At 38.0% G+C, this 9,360-nt stretch overlaps 1 long non-coding RNA gene across 6 annotated transcripts in view; it reads left to right on the top strand.

Moving 5' to 3' along the window:
• Window positions 1-2,532: 2,532 nt before the first annotated feature.
• The window catches only part of LOC106878235 (uncharacterized), a 17,558-nt gene continuing 10,730 nt past the window's right edge, over window positions 2,533-9,360 (top strand). The window contains exons 1-3 of one of the 6 annotated variants that reach the window (XR_016240803.1): window positions 5,799-6,002; window positions 7,563-7,732; window positions 8,150-8,377. This is a non-coding gene — a long non-coding RNA (uncharacterized LOC106878235). Of the gene's footprint in view, window positions 2,715-5,798; window positions 6,003-6,689; window positions 7,035-7,562; window positions 8,378-9,360 lie in introns of those variants that run through there. The other 5 variants (XR_016240805.1, XR_016240804.1, XR_016240807.1 and 2 more) reach the window with 5 other exon arrangements.

Below are 9,360 nucleotides of genomic sequence, written 5' to 3'. Positions count from 1 at the left end.
TTCATTTGAGGCCACAAATTACAGTCTGAAATGAGTCGTTAGAACGTCAGACAGAAACTGCACTGTATTTGTTCTGAGATTCTTCGCTCTGAGTTCAAATCCCACCGATGTCCACCTTACATTTCATTCTTTCGAGGTCGAAAAAAAGGAAGGTTCCATTCCAAGGAGGGCATGTCTGGCGGTTGTTATCTCGGAGTTTTGCGTTCTGAGTTCAAATCTCACCATGCTCTAATTCGACAATAGGCTTAATCCGTTCCCCGGTTTAACTCCATCACATGACATATTGACTGCCTTTAGCGGAATGCATTTCGTTGGAAGCATTAAGGGTTAGTTTCCCACTTCAGGATACCTTCTCCCCTGTTTTCCATCACTTTTGGAGTCCGTGCAACAAGTCGGAGCACCGTCTTCCTTCTTGACTAAATGATAAAAACAAAAATGATTAATTAATGTGTGTGCGCATGTGTGTGTGTGTGGTTGGCAAGTGTATACAAACAATCACACACAACACACATACACACACTCATGCACACACTCACACTCTCCCTCAGACTGGTATACACTTGCATATGCAAGGATAAGTCTACTAATAAACTATGTAAAGGGGAATAACTCAATATCTCAATATGGTAAGGGAAGCTAACTCATTTTTATATAGAAAAAAATTCTAATTTCGTTATTTGAGAAACGCAGACCGAGAGGTTGGCTGGCTGTTGCAGCGAGCGTCGCTGGCTTTTCTCCGCGTCAACACCTTCGCACTCATCTCCGCAACGTACAGCTGAACACGCCATTTGATCTGGGGTGTAAAACTCGTTACTCACTCCTCCCCTATCTTCTGATGCTTACCCACCCTTTTATCTTTTGCTTTGTTTCTTTGGTGAGGGTTTTTCTCTCGATAATTCGATATTTTTTACTTTTTTTTTTTCGTTTTCTTCCTATAAAAAAATATGTTGATAACAAATTTCGTCGTTCATTTAGAAGCGAACAAAAAGTATTGATGTGAATGATAAGCAATCCTAACGATATTATCTAGTGGGTCCCGAGGAAATTCCACAGAACGAAAAAGATTAAGAGAACCAATTTAAGAAAGAAACTATGATTTGCATTTTTATTTTTAGTATGCTAAATCATTTCACTTCCAGTCACAATAATATATATTATATGATTTTAAAGTTTCTTTCTGCTAAGCACTTTATATTTCCCTCTTTTTCTCTGCTTCTTCAATAAACTTTTTAACCGTGTAATTCCCATCTTCATTTCTCTCTTTCTCTTCACCTCTCACTTCCACTAACCACATGAGTGACAGTATAATACATCAGTTGGTTACCTACTTTCTCGCTCCTCCTCCTCCTCTCTAACACACTAAAGCGTAAAGTGTGAATTAACAGGGAGAATAATATTATAGATTTATTTCAATAAGAAAAACATTTTTTTTTCACTATCAACACACTACCATCATCATCATCACTATAATTTTCAGTAACAAAGCTCATTTTATTTCACTTCAGTTGATCTCATTGTTTATATCTACTTTTTCTTGCTGTCGATGTATATCTACTCTGACAATACAATGCTCCCCCCCTCTCTCTCTCTCTCTGTCTCTCTCTCTTTCTCTCTGAATGTAACTGCTTCCCATGTCCATCTCTTTGTATTTGACTTTCTTTAACCTTACCGCCAGAACATCACCCACTGCTAAATATTGTACCCTAAACATATCTCTTTCTTTTTACCTTCCCATCCCCACCCTATAGCACGCCCTTAACACTCTCCCTCTTTTCCTCTTTTCCCTCGTCATCTTTTTCTCTCGCTCTTCGGCTCTCCCTTCAACTACGTGATGCATTTGGCATCAGCTTTCTCTACTTCTTCCTCGTTTTCTTCTTCTCTAGTGACACTCCTTCTCTCCCTCTCCCCCTTCTTTCTCTTTCATTTTTACTCCACCCCTCACTCAATTCATATCTACCTAACTAACTAACTAAAGTATAACGGGCAAACGAACAAGTTGATTATTATATAAATTCTTCGAATTCACTACAACAAATGCAGCTTATGATGAAGATGATGATGATGATGATGATGATGATGATGATGATGATGATGATGATGATATATACACACACACGCACATGCATATAGTTATATACACACTTATACATGCACACATACACGCACACATGCTCGCAGGCCTTTACAGCATTACGGAAACGCTGCGTTTCTCAAATTGTCATTCAAAAACAAGCGTGCACGCTCAGCAATGTCATTCGTTACCGAAGTATTGCATTTCTGAAAATGTTTCTACAATTTGGGAATTCCTCTCACAAAATATTTCTCTTGCTCTACAATATTCTCAAAAACACGACGCTTTCGTAAGGTGAAAGATACTTGTATCTTTGCATATTAACATTCAGTCTCGATAAACAATACGCACGCACGCACGCACGCACGCACGCACGCACGCACACACACACACACACACACACACACACACACACACACACCTCTGTGTATATGCAAATGCGTACATGTATGATAAGAATATAAATATATAACTCTGTATATATTTATATCTGACTATGCTTTTATGTATCTATCTATGCGTCTTTCCGTTTGTTCTCCCAGCAGTTGACAACCAGCGTTGGTTTGTTTTCGTCAAAGAGGTACGATGGAAGAAAGTATCAGATTTCACAAAATAAGTACTTTGGTCGACTAAACCCTTCAAGGTACCAATCCAGCATGACTGCCGAGCAATGATTAATACAAGTAAAAAACATACATACATACATACAAACAAAGAACTTTTAAGTGTAAAGAATGCTTTTATACGATAGGATAATGCATATTATGCAAACAGGTGCATATAATCAGGCAAACGCATATAAGATTAGTCTGATAATATATCACATTAATCTAAAAAATGACTAGCTTCATGCAACAAACATAGAACACTCTGTACACTATTTACATTATTCGGACTGGTGTCCACATCTTGATGCTTTCACTACGTTTCTACTGTTGTACACTTCAGCCTCCTTCATGTGTCTTGTGATTCACCTTAGTGCTTTGCATGGGATTGAACTCAGAACTTGTAGGTGACTGCACTCCATTAATCAACACTTTATCCACTACGCTGTGCCTATAGGCAGTGACAGGGTGAATGTTTTTAAGGCTTATGAACGTCCGTTGAGGTCTTATGTCGACTCCGTACCGATTTACTCTTTTACTCTTTTACTTATTTCAGTCATTTAGTCGAGCAAATCGACCCCAGGACTTATTCTTTGGATGCCTAGTACTTATTCTATCGGTCTCTTTTGCCGAGTCGCATAGTTACGGGGACATAAACACACCAGCATCGGTTGTCAAGCGATGTTGAGGGGACAAGCACAGACACACACACACACACACACACACACAGACACACACACACGCGCGCGCACACACACACACACACACACACACACACACACACACACACACACACACACACACACACACACACACACACATATATATATATATATATATATATATATATATATATATATATATATATATATATATACATATATACGACGGGCTTCTTTCAGTTTCCGTCTACCAAATCCACTCACAAGGCTTTGGTCGGTCCGAGGCTATAGTAGAAGACATTCGCCCAAATTGCCACGCAGTGGGAATGAACCCGGAACCATGTGGTTGGTAAGCAAGCTACCTACCACACAGTCACTCCTGCGCCTGGATAATACAATTCTATATTTCTGAGATTGTATATTTCCTCATCTCAGAAATATAGAATTGTATTATAGAATATTCTCTTCAGACGAGAGAACAGCAAATGCGACTGAAAGAATAATATTCACGGCACCATCCTTTAGCAGTTTAAACCTGTTTACAGGAGTCTGTCTTTGTCGGCCATTGCCTCCGTTAAGATGGACTTCTTTCATTTATCCCTTTCTACCCCGTTAATCATTACTTAGTTTTAAAAGACCTCCTTGCAGAAACTCAGGCACCTCACACTGACTAATTGACCCTCTCCTCTACTTTTCTTTCTCTCTTTTCCATTTTTTTCGTACTTCTTCCCCTCATTATCTTCTTTTCTGCAAACATTATCACTACTTTTCCTTCTACTACACATCCAAACCTTTTCCTTTCCTTTTCGTCCCCATCTTCTAGTAAAGGCGCATGGCTCAGTGATTAGAGCGTCGGGCTCACAATCATGAGGTAGTGAGTTCGTCTCCCGGATAGGGTTTGCGCATTGTATTCTGGAGCAAGACACTTTATTTCACGTTGCCCCAATTCACTCAGCTGTAGAAATGAGTTGTAACGTCACTGGTGTCAGGCTGTATCGGCCTTTATCTTTCCCTTGGATAACATCGGTATGGAGAAGGGAGGCTGGTAAGCATGACCGATTGCTGGTCTTCCATAAAACAACCTTATCCGGACTTGTGCCTCGGAGGGTAACATTCTAGGTGCAATTCCATGGTCATTCATGACCGAAGGGGATCTGTACTCTTTACCCTTTGTCTTTCCCCTTACTTCACTACGTACTTCCTCACCCTCCGCCTTTCCTCCACATACTTTATTTCTCTTTGCTTACCTGACGTCTCTAAGCTTCACCTTTTCTCTTTCTTCGCCCTCCTTCTGTATCGCTTGCAAGAACCTTTCCTTTACTAATCGTCCCACTCTGTCCTTAACTTCTCGATGCCAATACTTATCGCATTTGTTATTCATCCGTCTCAGAGGAACGTTCTATGTTTGTTGCATAAAGATACTCATATTTTAGATTAATGTGTTGATAATATGTTAGCTTATACGTTTTTCAGATAACGTATATCTACAGTTCTATATTTAAGAGATGAGGAATTATGTACATTATTTATATCTGACGGATATTTGTCCTCATCTACGCCATATGCCCACGGGCATATGGCGTAGTGGTTAAGAGCGCGGGCTACTAACCCCAAGATTCCGAGTTCGATTCCAGGCAGTGACCTGAATAATAATAATAATAATCAACAAATTTATTTTTTGAACCCGTTGAAGACACACAAGATGTCAAAATATCGTTCACTAGATAACAATGGCACTCATCTTTTAATTTTGACTCTATATCTTCAGGAGGAGTTACCTCAATCCTTTCTATATTATTATTATTAATAATAATAATAATAAAATGATAATAATAATAATAATAATAATAATAATAATAATAATAATAATAATAATAATAATAATAATAATAATAATAATAACAACAACAACAACATCGAAAAATACCTTAGGAATGAGAACCCAGGTTCGAAATTTCCACAAGATACCTGATGAAGGCTGGAGGGTATATCAGCCGAAACGTTGTGTTAACAACAAACAAGATGAGGACAAATATCCATCAAGTGTAAATAATGTAAATAATGAGCGGATTTCTGTTTTTCATAACATGCATCATATCAATCACTCACTGAATATTTAAATCCTGCAGTATCTTTTGTTTTGTTTTGATTTCTTTTTTTTTTTTTTACTTGCTTCAGTCATTAGACCTCGGCCAAGCTGTGGCACTATCTTAAAGGATTTTAGTCGAACAAGTCGACCCCCCCCCCCCAGTATTTACTTTTTATAAGCTTGGTACTTATTTTATCGGTACTTTTTCCGAGCCTCTGAGTTACGGGAACGTAAACACACCAAGACCTGTTGCCAAGTGGTGGTGGTGGTGATGGTGATGGTAGTGGTGGTGGTGGTGGTGATGGTGATGGTGGTGGTGGTGGTGGTGGTGGTGGTGGTGGTGGTGGTGGCGGTGATGGACTAATACAAAGATACACGCACAAACACACACACATACACAGCCGCGTGCACACTCACACATATACGCAGACACATACACACAGACACACACATACACACACACACACACACATGTATATGATGGTTAGCAGGCTGAATCTTCGAAGCCACTATCAAGACTTATCTTCTCGACTTTTGTGCTCTACAAAAAGTCATGAATAATCTTTCAATTCAAGGTAAAATTGCTTTTATTAGAACTTGACACACGCGCTCGCAAACACACGCACACGCCTATACGTACATATATACATACATACATACATAAATACATACATACATACACACATACATGCATACATACATACATACATGCATACATACATACATACATACATAAATACAAACGTGCGCACACACACACACATCGAGATAGTAATGACTTAGATTCATTTGAATATTTGCCCGGTCATGGCCCACTTGGAGGCTAAACGGCAACACTCAAAGAATTCAACGTGTGTGTGTGTGTGTGTGTGTGTGTGTGTGTGTGTGTGTGTGTGTGTGTGTGCGCGCGCGTGTGTGTATACTTGTGAAAATGTATGATGTGTGAAAAAAGCATATGGTTTCATCTACAGTTATATACTGGAATCTATTAACAAATAGGGATTTTTTGAATATAATGCAGCCTTTTGTTAACTAACGCTATCGGAAATCAACCGTTATTCATTTCAAGAACTCACTTTTCGTTTTTTATTCTTTTAATTTTTTTTCATTTTTCCTTTTCCTTTTTTTTTTTTTTTTTTTAAGTCTCTTAAACGATTGAATATTTATAATCATTTATCGTTATATGAGAACCGAAACGCATGTTAAATTGGTTGCCAACGTATTTTTGCACATATGTATGTATGTATGTATGTATGTATGTATGTGCATGTGTGTGTGTGCGTACATGTATGTATGTATGTATGCATGTGTGGGCATGTATGTGTGTATGCATTTATATATGCATGTATGAGTGTATGTACGTAGCCATGCACGTATATACGTATATTTGTATGCTTGCTTTTATGTACGTGTATATGCATGTGTGCATACATGCCCACTATGCATGCTTTCACACGAGTAAGTTCACATGTATGTATGTATGTATGTATGTATGTATGTGCACATGTACACATGGGTACAGGAATAAATGGGGATCTTTATTCCATTCTAAATTTTAGGAATGCTTTGCATTATTTGACAGGCTGAAGTTCTAATCTTCTGAGTAGGTGAGTTGTAAATCCAAGTTTCTCAAAATTGGTACTGAAACGGTTCGTAACGTATTTAAGAACTCCAATAATCATTGGCATGTATATAGGTACGTTGTACAAGCGCGTGGCTTAATGGTTAAAGATGTAGCACTCATGATCGTAAAGCTGTGGTTTCGATTTGTGGACCGGGAGATGCGTTGTGTTCTTGAGCAAAGCACTTCATTTCACGTTGTTCCAGTTCACTTAACTTGCTAAGATAAGTAATCCTGCGACGGCCGGGCGTTTCGTCCACAGAATCCGGAAAACCAGCCTTATGAGTCTATGGCTCTGGAAGAACCTTTGATCGTTCTATGTATATATGTATGAATGTGAGTATGAATTCATGAATGTAGATATGTATTTGAACATATATGAACGCATGTACAACCGAGTGGTTTAGACGTTTGCCTCACAACCATACTGATCGTAGGTTCGATCTCACTATGTGACATTTTGAGGAAGTATCTTTATCTCTTGTTTTTTTTTGTTTTTGTTTTTTTACCATAGTTTTAGGTCGACCCAAGTTTTATAAGTGAAACTGGATTCATGGGAACGGTGGCAGAGCGACAGATTCTTTGTATCCATAATTTCAAAGGCACATACTGTGACAGAAAGAATTTGCCTGAGAAATACGTCCAAGATGCTGACATTCAGTCAATTACATTAACATTCCACGAGTAAGTAGTTTAATTAATCTAACGGCTGGAATATTCATCAAGGATATCAATGGAGACCCATTTACCATGCATGTATGTCTGTCTGTATGTATGTAAGTGCGTACGTGTATGTATGCATATGTATATGCGTGTTATCTTTCTTTTTTTTTAATTATTTGTATTCTTTCTATAAACAAAACGGCTTCTAAGAAATATAAAAATTCCCATAGCTGGAATTCAGATAATTACAAGGGTGAAGAGTCGGATGTCTAAAACACTTCCATATTTTTCCTGTCCCGCACTTTTTTTGCTTTTACTATACTTACCGGGTTTGGAAGAAAGGACAGTGCTCATGGTTGACCTTTGCGGGTCTTCCTAGACCGGTGAGATGTATGCTGTTAATGTCCCCTTTGAACATATGTTACTCAATATCTCCAGGAAAGATAAAATCAGGAGCGAATTACAGAGAACCGATGTTTTGGTAAAGAAAAATTGGATATAGTTATTAGTGAGGAGCCTGTTGAGATGGACACAGCCAGAGTGATGAAATGGAGAGAGACATGAATAGGATGGGAATGTCTGAGTGGATTTGGTACAAGCTCAATCAGCTACACGGAACAGAGGCTGTTATTGTTGGGATCGAAAAATACCGAAGACATTACACTCGTAAGTATCTATACTATAATATTCAATAAAGCTGTAGTACTAAAATTCTCTTGCTCCTTTTCAGTTGATGAAGTGTATTCCGAAACATTAAGAATAAGCTTATTTCTCAGCCTCAACAAATATAAGCTTAACTGTTTTGTATGATTAACGCAAGATTCTTTCATTCTGTTCTATGTTGCAGTTGCTTTACGTAGATATTGTTACCATAGCCTCTACTTTCTAATTAATTTATTTTCTATTCCTGGAAATAAAAAGAAACTTCGCTTTTCGAAGAATTAATATGTGGACAATGAAGCAAATGTATATCTATTATCTGCCTGGTTCTCTTTTGCCTCTACCTAATGTAGAGGCATATTATACACTCACACACAACCGCACAAACACACACACACATGTATAAAAGAAATAGTATAAAATATACCTACGTACGTACATACATACATACATACATACATATATATATATATATATATATATATATATATATATATATATATATATATATATATATATATATATATATATATATACATATACACTAATATACAAGGTGCGATGGATAATCTGTCACTATTTTTTAATTTTTTTATTTTGCGCACGCACATTGTTTTTGATTTTGTCGACAACACACTATAGTAGGGTCAGTTGGGAACTGTCTGTGAGAAAAACAGCACTATGACGCAATTCACTCTGCCAGAAATTTGGAAACGACATGCTGTACTGCTTAGCATTTGCGCCGGAAGCTCCAGTACGAACATTTCAGAATCTTTGGGTGTTTATCTGAGGACAATGAAGAGGATTCGGAAAGAGTTGGATGAGACTAACGGTGATTATGAAGGTATGGCAGCTCGAAAAACTCACTCTGATCGTTCTGATAAAAGAAAAAGGTACACCTGAATTTGTTGGTGAGATCCAAGCCATGATAGACAACGATCCCTCCAAGTCAATCAGGTCCATGGCTAGGGACATGGGAGTGTCTGAGT

The sequence above is a fragment of the Octopus bimaculoides genome, chromosome 2 (genome assembly GCF_046866305.1).
Source record: "Octopus bimaculoides isolate indiv1 chromosome 2, ASM4686630v1, whole genome shotgun sequence".
NCBI classification, from domain to species: Eukaryota; Metazoa; Mollusca; class Cephalopoda; order Octopoda; family Octopodidae; genus Octopus; species Octopus bimaculoides.
Note: the sequence above shows the minus strand (reverse complement) of the source record. Positions and strands in the feature narration are given on the sequence as shown.